Raw genomic sequence first — 12,697 nt, 5'->3', positions numbered from 1 at the left:
TGTTTTAAAACAATGCCGTCATGTTTTCGAGTGTCAGCTCAGGTGACAGTTCGGTGTTTGATTTAATTTAGAGCTTTGACAACACCTGATCAAATCAGGTTGGGTGTATGGAAAGAAATTGTGTTATTATACTGTACGTATTATACTGAATAATGTTACTCAGTTCAATCACGTGAAACTGATGCATGCATTTGAATTGTGTAAATCCAGTGAGCTTCTTCGTGTGTACTAGTGTACTAGTGAATGGATAAAAATATAAATCTATACCAACAGAAATTATGCAGTGCATCTTGATACATCTAGTACAAATCTATTTTGGGAAAAATTACCAGTTCTTGTATTGCTTTACATACAGTATCTTATCTTGTTTTACCTGTTTAAATTTTATACAATTAAGTTGATACATTACCTTAAGTTAATTTAATCAAAAATACGTTCTTTTTAATTACGTTCTTAAATATTTTAACATTTATTTTAACAGTATTTTGCTCATGGCTTTGTAAGCAAAGAAAAACTTTCTAGTTTTTTTATCTGGAATGAATAATTTTGTATTTTTTTTTTCCATTGTCCATTGCTTGCTTGTCCATTTCAACAAATAATGTCAAAAAACAATAAACAAAATGCAGAGCAAGGAGTATTTTCAAGCCATTCCACTTAAGTGCCCCTGAAGTGCTGGACGAGCGCCATCGATACTCAAACTTGCTTTTGGCAGCTCAACTGAAACGTGTTAAAATTCATTGTGTGCACTAAAGAGCCTGCTGACAGATAACAGACGGATCAAGTTGCAGAAGCTTAAAACTTAAACGTTTCCGTCTAAGAGGAATTAAACAGAAGCTTTTGCAGTGACTTATAAAAGCACAAACAACTCCTATAAAATGTTGTTGGTCATGTGTCATGTATTGATTTCTGTCATTTTAGCCATCTGTATTGATTTCTTTTGCTATAAAGCAAAGACCTAAACACCACTGTTTGTAATGCTAAAACATTGTTATTGGGACTAGTTCAAGAAAAACCTTGTTTAATTGACATTAGTACAGGAATACTTCAGTCAGTGTAAATTATTTATATATTTTAAGCATGGAAATAACATCAGTCCTACCTACAGTAGCTTTCCTGGAAAAGCATCAGGACATAGCATTATTGACAGGTAGAGCCTGGGCATGCCTCAAATCTAACAGGCACCATTACCATGAAAGCTGCTTTATTACGTTTGCAGGTCATAAGTGTCACACAGAGGTTTCAGCAAATTCTGCCAGGGCAGGTCCCACTAGGCATACAAGAGGCAATTAATAGCGGCCCTCAGGCTAGTCATGATACAGCAGCAAATAGATTTGCTCAAGATAAAACCTCTATTTTATCTAATGGTCAGTCAGACTGTCCTGTTTATCCACCTGTCATAAACTGAGGCCACACGCACATAAAATCTGTAGTTAAAACATCATCTGGTTTTGAGCTGGTTTTGAGCAAAATAAATGTGATCTCGCAATTAGTGTAGTTGTTCATGATTACTATGTGTATCTTTTATAATATTTCCCTTTTAACTAAATAAACTTTAAATTACATCTTATAATATGCTTTGTAGGGGTCAAAAGTTTGTAGGGGTCAAAGGATTAAGACAAACATTTCAATTTAAATAAACTACAAATAGTCTATGTTGCAGGAATTTGCCACATTGCCTCTGAATAAATATAAATGCACATGCTATGGGCTATTACCTGAGATACAAATAAGAAAATACCTGACGCTTACCTGTCTTAATTCTGTTTAAATATTTCCCTATATAATGGCTCTGCTCCATGTACCTCAGTTATACAGCTACATAAAAACAATCATTTCAAAGATTCCTTTAAGGTTTTTTTAGGATTTCACATGGCAATGACCTTACAAATGGCTATCCTAGCACCCAGCACCTAGGATTCATCATGTCAGATTGTACCACAGTGCACAAACTAAGCTCACTTTGCTTCTATATGGCAACCAAAGGAACCAATGGAAACCAAAATAATCTGCCCACAATATATTTGGATAAGTGAGCACGACATAAATACCGCTGTCATAAATCCATCATACGCTATCTTCTTCTTTTAGAGCTCTGATCTCTGTGACAGCTTACAGACAACAGACATACAGGAACCCTATCCTCAAAAGCTGACAATGATCTCTTTTTATCTCATTTCATCTCTTCACATCCACAGTGAATGTACTGCATATTTTCTGAAGCTACTCAGAAACTCCAAGGGTACTGGTTTGAGGTTGTTTAGTTTGCACTACCTGAATTAGCTACAAATCATTCTATTGCTAATTATGGCACTCAGGCAAGTTGAAACTTGCAACCCAGCAGTTCAAGAGACATTTCCTAATGTACATTAAGCGCCACTAGTACATGGATCCTTAAATGCTCTCAAGTCAAAACAACAGGCTTTGCTAGACAGCAGAAAATCCCTTTCTGCATTAGATGTGTATGTAGTGGCTTTTGCAATGCACCACACCACTGGTAGAGCCTTTCACTTTTGTCTCCTGAGAGACCAGAATGATATCACCCCTGTCCTAAGGGCTCCACTTATGAACTCATGGACAAAGATGAAATGGGTCACTTTAAATACTGCCTTTTTGCCAGCAATCACTTCCTGCTTTGACAATAAGCTTGTATGGTGGCTGAGGGACTCTGGGGAGACTTAGTGTTTAAATTTTTGTGGGTTGTTTACCAAGCAACTAATCTTCCATAGAGAGGAACCTGCTGCGTGTTTTGTCTACCCAATTTACCTACTGTACTATGGTTCTAGTTGGATTTAAGAGTCTTTCAGGATTGCTCCGTCTAAACAGAAACTGCCCTACTTCATCTGCTCCTTATGGGCATTATTATAAATATGGGCATCACCATGCACTTTCTCAAGTTGGTGGGTTTGTTCAGATATGCTACAGTTTATTGCTTTTAACTTGGGCTTCACTCCAATTGTCTCTATTCACAAGTTTGTGTGAACATGAAGGTCAGAAAAACGTTATGTTTTGTTTGCTAACCTTTCCATTTAGATAACTTTAGCTATTCTGATACCAAGACAAAAGGTGACACCGGAAACTCATTCTTAATCTGTGAACAAGACTGTGTACTTTGGTGTGTGTGTGACTTTGTCTGGCATGTAGAAACTAAGGTCACAAAAACAGTGTGATTTCAATCACAGCAAAGATTTGACACATTTACATAAGGTTAGGTTTTAAAAACTTGGACAAATGCCATATATCCAATGAAATACAACAGTGATAATTACACCTGTCTGTACCACTGTTTTGCTTTTGTAAAATGATTTGTCCTTCTGAGCCAAACCAAATGACACATTTTTGTTATCCTTTCTAATGGTGTCCAAAAAGAAATGGCTCAATTTCTGAGAAGTTATGACTGTGGTTCTTCACAATCTTTAAAAATGTGATTGACAGCAAAGAAAAAGTCTAGCTGTTTTCTAGATTTAACTGGTGTTTTATCAAAGAACCAGGCAAACTGTCCAAAAATTTTAGTGAAAAACAGGCAGAGGTCAGACAGTCAACTTACAGGATATCACAGTATCACAGACTAGACAGTAAACTAGAAACAGGAACAAGGTGAAAATCAGGAAGCAGCACACAAAGGCTAATAAATGTGTGTGTGGCTGACTGAACACAGGTGTCCTAAAACAGTAATTGAGTGACTGTGAGTAATTGAGTGACTGTAATTTATAAAATCGGAAACATAAACATGTCATTTTTTTAATGTTTTCTTAATCAGTAGATTTGACACTGTTTTAACAATTAATTTGCACCTTTACATTTAACATTTGAAGAACGCTGTCCCGGTTTTCACATGAACCACAAGCCCAAAAACATTAATGATCCACCAAGCATGTTGGTGTTGTTTATTGCCCAAACCTTTTTTTTATTTCATTTGAGCACAAAAATGGTTCCAAATTTATTTCCAAATTCCTCATGTTCAGAGATTTACAGGTTTATATGTATCCCCAGTAACCCTACAAAAAAAAACTATTACCGACTTCTGCAGCACAGATGAGCCAAAAACAACAAACATTCATGCTCCATGTCCTCTACGAATAACCTGCAAATGATTATCATAAAAACGGGATACAATGCATAATGCAACAACTCTGAATACAATGATAAGAAAGCCTTGGGATCTCTTCACAAACAAAAACAAGAAGCACATCATCTGGTGCATCTAATTTCCATTTCAGTTTACTTCCATGTTTAAAAGTGACTCATTGTGCAAAATCCATTTTAAACAGTGCATGTTTGATCCTATTCTTCTGTCATGTGAAAATTACTGAAGAACAGTATAATGCAGTTTAAAGCCAGAGCATGTCGAAGTCTAGAGGCTGCAAGCTCTGAGAAGAGAACAAGTCTCCCTACTGATTCGGTTTGCCCACACTACAAGCCAGCACAGAAGGAGAGAATTGAAAGAGGCCTAAGCATCAATGTGTTCAAACATATGCAAGCACATACACCATGCCAACACATTGATACCCAATATACAGTACATGCCTAGATGTAAGAGAGTACAGATGAAGCACGTTATGTATCAAGGAATAAGGATTTGTGATATTACAAGATGTATTAGGCACTTAAAAATAATGCTCTGTTTCTGATAATGTGAAAGACACTTTTGGTTTCAGAGAAAATGTATAAAGGACCAATAAGAAGTGCTAATCCTGGGACCTACAACAGTACAAAGTCATGAAGTGCATTTTTTCCATTACATTTCTTTAATAAGGTCTGCTACTGAACTAGACGGAGTACTATACCTAAAAATCACACCACTTTACACTTGCTAATTTGTGAGGAACACTTGAAGAGCAAGAATTTGAAGCTAAAGTAGGCAAAGGTTCATCAAAACAAGACAGATTAATACTTGAGTCCAGTTTCAGTGAGTATGTGTCCACTGTGGCCTCGGATTCCTTTTCCCAGCTGACAGGATAGAAACCTGGTGTGGTTTTCTTCTTACCATCATTGTAAACAGTGGTTGTTTGATTTTCCATAGACATCAACTTAAACCAATATGTTTGTTCACCTCAGACCTTGTTTTGTTTTGCTTTGCACCAATCTGTATAAACTCTACACACTGCATGAGAATCTACAGATACTACTCAAACCAGGCCTCTATCTCAGTGTCAAATTCAGATATTATACTGATGTTTGATGTAAACAATAACGGAAGCTCTTGTAATATTTCTGCATACGGTAATGTAATGTATTGCACTGCGTCTCCAAGATAAGGTAGGAAAACCACATGAGTGAAGCACATACCACATACTCTTTCATTGTATTATGATTGCGAGAGGAAATACTGTACAACAAAATGACAAAATGTCAAGCTGATTAGCATTTTTAAATTTACCACAAAGCTCAACTGCCATGAAAGATTTATTAGACTGCGTCAGAAGTTGGAGGGCAGCCCCAATGATATGGCCTTAGTAATGGACACAGTGCATGGTGTAAAGACAGATTATTAGTACCATCTGGTTTCCAGATAAATGCCTGGAGCTCAGGTGGTACTGTGGAGGTGGTACTGTCAGCATGTCCATCAAACTAGCAAGCCCGCCGGCTACACACAGATCTTTCAGCTTCCTGGAGGGAAATCCATTGACCTGAATTTATATGCTGTGGGAAAACAACAAATTTATCCTGGAGATTGAAAACACATTTGGGTTTGCCCTTGTCGAAAAGGTTCACATAAATTTGATAATTATTAACCCTACAGCGTTATACACACCTCTCCATCTGAGTTCAGACATCAAACATTATATCTTTTTGTTTTCTCTTTTGCCTTTCGCTGCCTTTTTGAATTATGCATTTGATTTTATGTTAAAAGAAGATACCCTAATGATAGCACCATGATCTTGCACATATACAACATAACTAATATATTTCTATCTTTAATAAAAATTAGGACAATTGTCAGTTTAAATCTTATTATTTTCAATTAAAACGGATCAAGCACCTTTATCAGCGGTTAGCTGGACTATTAAAAAAAAATAACAGAAGTGTAAAGTTGTACAGTATGTGCAGCTCTATTCCATGAAAAGTAACAAAAAATAGTTTCACTTTTTATTGTTGAGTATCAAATGCCTGAGCTTCAAATGCTGTAACCTTAATTTCTCAATGTTGTTTAAATGAAAATCTTGTAAAATTCAGTTTGCAGTCTTGTGTGTACCATGGCCATGTAAACGCAGCATTACAGTAGTGCCAGTGTTCCTCCAAACAGTCTGAATACTACTACAGTATATCCCCCTGAAGACATTTTTTTAGCCAAATTCTCTCCAGTTGGTGTTTCAAACAGCTAGTCCACACAGCACAGCCTGTTCCTAATGCATTATGGCATCTTTCCTTTTGTTGATTGATAAGAAACAATTAGCTTTCAATATCAGCTGCTTCTAAACAGTCTGAACAATAAAATATATTGTTTGCCAGCCGTGTGGCTTTATTTTTCTTTCATTGGCATCATTTTTGCTGTAGCCTTTGATCCCACAGAGTAGATCATTTCTGTTTTAGTACAAAAAACACTCCCTAAAATGTCCCATCTCTTATTACTGAGAGGGTAGGATCTATGGAATGGGCAGAGTAATGAATGTATGAGTCTCCTTTTTCCACTGAAAACTGGAGGTAGCAGTTTATAGGGTGATTGAGAAAAGGTGAATATCAAGCAGGGAATCAAGCTGACTGGCTCACAAAGAGCTGACCCAACACTAACATCTGAGGAACATGGGGGCTTTAAGGCAGTGTCAGGGGAATGCTATCTAAATTATTACTGTGTTTATATAAAACGATACACAATCCTTGTAGTGTTAATCTCACATGATCTATAATAAAGTGTTATTTTTGTACATTTTGGCAATGGATCTGGAAAAAGGAAAGACATTACCGGTAGAAGGGGCAGATTTTGGTAACATCTATCATTTTTCAGGTTATTTATAATATGTCGTATCTTAAACTGTATCACTAAAACTGTCCAAGCTTTACAGTAAAGTCTCAATTTCAATGTTTTGATCCACTTACATTAACATTTACAGCATTTGCCAGATGCCCTTATCCAGAGCGACGTACATAAGTGAGCCACTTGTGATCAAAGCATGATCTGAAATTTATTACCTTTGAAAAAGGATTTAAGCTCCAGGTGCCTGGCTCAGATAGCTACATCAAGCCATATCCATAAAAAGCTTGTGTCCAGTTACTCAGACTATGGGTCATTATGATATCAGTGTCAATTTTCGTTAAAAATCTTGCAAGCCACATTTACTAGATAGGAAACACAATAAAACCATGTTGTACTTTAAATCCTTCTTCAAAATCGGTCCTTTCATGACCTGCAATCATTACTAACCCTAATTAGATGGATATTATGGGGAAAAAAATGTCCCAAAATGTTGATTCTTCTTGTATTTACCTTTGATTCTATACTGAAAAATTGCATCAAATATGCACATTTATTTCATACCTCATCTTGAGTGATTTCACAGTTAAATAAACAGCTGTATAACTGTGTAACTGTTTAGATTCTTGGCTTTATTAAGTATGCAAATTGTAGAACATTTTAATCAGATGAAACCCTAGTTGTTAAAATTAATAGCAATTTCTTTTCTATGCATCAATGCATTTATAGTGTGTTGTTTCTTAATGGACTAACACTGAAATCTGTGGTTTATAGAAGCATTGTCTGTGCTATTGCATGATCATAAATCCTTTAAAACAAAAGTACATATAGATAACAGAATGTACGTTCGCTCGCGCAACACATCTCGTTAACGGAGACTCAGTGACGAACATTTAATCTCACTGGAAGTCGTTTTGTAGCTGATCGCGACTTACTTTGTCCCGCTGTGGCTTTCTGGTTGTCTCTCCGTCGAAACAGCTGGAAGCTGGGTGTGCTTTGGTCACCACAACATCTGGACTTGTTCCGGTAAACCGTAGAAACTGGCGAGTTAAAAAAAAACCCCAACTGAAGGTAATGTGATGTGCGGCGGTGAAAGCGCTTCAGAGCAACTGCTCGTCTCTCGCTTTAACATCTAACTCCTGCCTTCTCCTCTTTCTCTCCGTCTACACCGAGGTGACGCACGTGACTTACCGGCGCCGCTGCGCGCGAGCGAAATTAATAACGCTCTTAGTGCAGGATAATTTGATAAACAAATAGAACGAGACATTTTTTTTTTGCAGTTGAAATATTTGATATGAATTCGTTTAGACACTACATTAATGCATGCACACGGCGTCCATTTTATTAGGAACACCTGTACACCTGCATAGTACTGTATACCTTGTGTAATGTAGATACTGGGATTCCGGTAATGTTCACATCACACAGGTGATCAAGACTGGGCTCTGAGGGATAATAATAATAATAATAATAATAATAATAATAATAATAATAATAATAATAATAATAATAAGAAGAAGAAGAAGAAGAAGAAGAAGAAGAGGGATAGAAGAAGAGGGATAGAAGAAGAAGAGAGATAGAAGAAGATGAAGAAGAAGAGGGATAGAAAAAGATGAAGAAGAAGAAGGCAGAGGAGGAGGAGGAGGAGGAGATTTTATTCTTTTCATAACAGGTTTAGCCAAGATACAGTATAGGACCTCTGGACCAGAGGAATAAGGGCCACAGCAACAGCCTAGTCTGTGTGATTGAAGTCAACTGGTACTGACATTAAACTTGTTGCTTGATAGCCCAGCTGTCTCCAGTGTCCCAAATTAGCAGCTGATGCAGACAAGGATTTAGTTACTTCAGGTGACATTTTTCATAACGGTAGCTTGCAAAGTCAAATCTGCGCTTATTTTTCAGAACTAACAGTTAACAAAATGCTAAATAAAATCTTGCACCTTAATAAAACTTTTTTATGTAAAACTTCATTAAAGTAGAAAAATGCGAGCAAATGTACTTAGGCATCCAAACATACTGTACTGTGAGTTTCTTGCAGTTTACAGACAGTTTTGTATAAGGAAACAAGAGTGACTGCAGATATAAGAACAACAAAAATAATAAACAGATTAATGGCATCATCAAGGAACAGAAATAACTCTCAGTCCTATTGTTACTTTACTACAGTTACAAGGAAGCACTTTTTGAATTAAATGGAAGTCTTGCACAAACAGAGGAAATGCATACTATTGCTAACTTCCAGGTTGCAAAATGGTGCCATATAAACTGGACACATTATACACATATACATTTATAAACTACATTATGGTAGATTATTATTATGGTTATTATGAAGTGTGCACTAAATTTTCATCCATGTAAAGGTATAGGTTAGGATTGGATTACAACTAACATACAGATTAACCCAGATTTTATAGTGTTCTTTTTTTGCGTGGCATAAAACCTGTTTATTCCAAATCTGCAATCAGAATGAACTGATCTGGATCTGAGATAATCTTTGCATGTAATTACAGTTAATGAGGTGTCACATGAGTTTTTTCATTGAATTGCCTTCTGAATAAGAGCTCTGAAGAAGCACAGGAGAATAGACATATACATATTTTACTAAATTCGGCTATTTCCCAACCCGGCTGTAATAAGCTGGTATTTAGAATAAAGTATGTCCTGGATATACAATCTGAATATTTACATTTTATGCTGTATATATAAAAATAATATACAAATTATATGAATGTTTAGACAGTATATCCAGGAATGGCATAAAGAGGTGTGACTGTGTGTTCAAATCTGTGTGCTGATTTAATCAATTACACATTATTTAAATCCATGAAAGAGATATTTTGCCTACAGATGGAGTCTCAAATTCACATATCATAAACATTCAAAACATTTATTTGTCTGTGTTTGACCTCTTTCTTCTCTTTCAGCTTCAATTGAATAAATAAATTTCCAATATTCCAGTCACATGAAAATATACAATGATTTTAATTAATTAATTTAATTAATTAATTAACTAACTAACTAACTAACTAACTACTTAATTAATCAATTAATTAATTGATTAATTTGTTGGTTTGTTTGTTATGAAAATGGCATCAAGTTTTTATTCAGATTATGAAACTGGACTATAGGTCTTTTCCTTTTTGAAACTGCAAGAACCCATAATTAAACATTTTTAGTATCTGAGGTTGCAACTGATAAAATATTTAAGTTGCTTTCCAAGGTTATTGTTTATTGAACAAAACTGCGGAAAAAAAGCTCGAGAAATAGCAGCCTTCAAAATTTCCTATAGCAATTTAAATTTCTGAGGCTGTAGGTAGGAAAAATAGACAGAAGTAACTCACAACCATTATTTTTTAGATTTTATGGGATATAATGTGTGGTTGAATCAACTGAAGCCCAGATGACTTTTAAAAGGACCAGAGTATTATTCTTAATCAAAAGGCTGGTTTCTTTCTTGCAGTGTTCGTTGCCAATGTCTCCACATTTACAGGCTGACAGGCTTACAGTCGAAAAGAAAGCATACGCTGCTATTAAAAAACCCAGAAACTTACATTAGAGTGTAAAATGATTGAGAACTAAATTATGTAGAAAGAAAACTGATAATAGAGAATCTAGGTTTTTTCCCTTATTCCTAGTCAAATCTCCAGCGGAATGCACCAGGAGTCAAATGCTCCAGCGGAAGCTTTATGTACTTATGACTCAAACCTTCCTAAAAATATTTTATGCCTTTTGGCTTCAGTGAATAATCTCACAATGGATACTGTAGACTTCCTGTGACTCATAAAGTGATATAATACTGAACCTTCCATACTTTTTTCACATTTAGTACTGTTTGCCTTGTCTATATATAACTGCATATAATGTGCTATAATGCACACATTCCTGCAATCTGGTATCCCTTTTAAGTCTGGTTCCTCTCCTCATTTCTATCTCTATACAGTATCATCTTTTCTTGTGATTCTTGCTTATTTGTGCTATGAAACTAAAACTGAATTGAATTCTGCCTGAATGTTTTTGCAACCTTGTGTATCTCATCTTACCCAACAGTCAGTCTGTATTCTGTACTTGTCTGCATGCTGTTTTAATGACAGGCCAATACCCAGCTGTGTCAAAACCCATCAGGGCAACAAATATGAGAATGGTGCAGTTCATCAGAGATAAATAGATAAAATCCCGCTGTCACATTGCATACAGAACTGGTCACCATCTGTTTTGGGAATGCACACCTTCTTCGTTCAGCACAAAGCTCAGAGCTTTCTGTATCTATGTGCCCATCATAAATTCTAACAAATTTGTATCAGATGCATTTAGCCATTATCTGAAATTGATTTTATTTCGTATTATACACTGCAAAGTATTAAGATGGATATTAATACAAAGCTTTATTTTATATTAAGATATAATTGATAGATTGCATTTTAAATTTTTAATTCATTCATCTTCATTAACTGTATTATCATGATCAGGGTCATGGTGGATTCAGAGCCTATCCTGGAAATGCTCAATATGAAGTGAATGGCTACCATCTACACACATATTTATACACCCACACAACTAAGAACAATTCACATTTCCATTTCTAAAGTTTTGCCAGGAACCTTTCACAAGATTAACCTACAGAAGAGCTTTTTAATCTCTTCCCAAAACATCCCCATGGCTTTTTCATGGTCTAAGAATACCACAGAGTTTTTAAAGGAGAGGTTAGTACAGTACAGCGAGAAATGAAAACACACATGAAATGTTTTTTTAAGTATAGATAATCCAAACCAAACAGACGCTGGGATAACACGTGAATCTCTACACAGTAACCTGAGCTCAGGATCAAACCAGAGAATATGAAGCTAATCATGACACTACTGTGTGTCCTGTTTTGAGAATCCTTGTATTGTCCTGTTGTTTATGGACCAAAATGGCAAATGTTCTTTCTTTCATGAACAATCCTGAATCAGGAGCAAAATATATCTCATGTTATGGATGTTATTCAGAGCAGGGAAAAACACGAAGACATCCTAATAAGCATCATGTTTTTTGAACCAGCAGTGAACATAAGCTACATTGTAAGTCAAACCAAGTCAAGTCAAGAAGATTTTATTGTCATTTTAATTATACACAGCTGTTGAAGTCCACATTAAAATTAAACAACATTTGCTTCCATGGTGCTACCCAATATAAAGAACTACAGGAAACAACACAAAACTAAACAGTTAATGCTCATATGAATGGACTTGACTGGGTGTGAGTCCTTACATCTTTAACACAAGTCTACAACGTCTAGTTTACAACGACTGTGGTTAAAGAGCTTCACATCAACACAGGTATGATTATAGCAAATAGAATGAAGAGCTTTGGTCATGTATGCACTCATAAGACTTTTGACCACCAGCTCTAATCGTTATGCTGTCTTAGAAGCTATAGATTAGTTACACTGAAAAATGAAACTAATACAGCCATTATAACAACCACACACTAAAGTACATGGAAATCAAACTGCACGTGAAGTCCTGTAAAAACAAAACCTGACACTGGTGCATCATCTCTGCCCTCAGGCAGCCATGGGTCTTTATGGCTCATGTTCTGTATCCAGACACACCAGCTTATAATTGGACACATAATTGTAATGCTTATCCTCTGGCTGTGCCTTCTTTTGTTGCCTTTAATGTATATTATATTCTCTCTTCTTGCAGAACTACATGCACCTATAATATGACCACTCTAATCACAATGCACAATTTTGTGTCTTTTATTAAACTGATGAATAATTTATGTGAAATATGAATAGCATCA

The 12,697-nt window shown here is 35.8% G+C and overlaps 1 protein-coding gene across 3 annotated transcripts in view; it reads right to left on the bottom strand.

Moving 5' to 3' along the window:
* The window catches only part of rap1gapa (RAP1 GTPase activating protein a), a 106,526-nt gene extending 98,458 nt beyond the window's left edge, over window positions 1-8,068 (bottom strand). For 2 of the 3 annotated variants that reach the window (XM_027170489.2, XM_047807268.1), the window contains exon 1: window positions 7,846-8,068. The gene's annotated coding sequence lies outside the window, so the exon portion shown is untranslated. The remainder of the gene's footprint in view (window positions 1-7,845) is intronic. The other variant, XM_047807270.1, reaches the window with a different exon arrangement.
* Window positions 8,069-12,697: the final 4,629 nt, after the last annotated feature.

This window comes from Tachysurus fulvidraco, chromosome 23, assembly GCF_022655615.1.
Source record: "Tachysurus fulvidraco isolate hzauxx_2018 chromosome 23, HZAU_PFXX_2.0, whole genome shotgun sequence".
NCBI classification, from domain to species: domain Eukaryota; kingdom Metazoa; phylum Chordata; class Actinopteri; order Siluriformes; family Bagridae; genus Tachysurus; species Tachysurus fulvidraco.
This window is presented reverse-complemented; position numbering and strand designations above follow the sequence as displayed.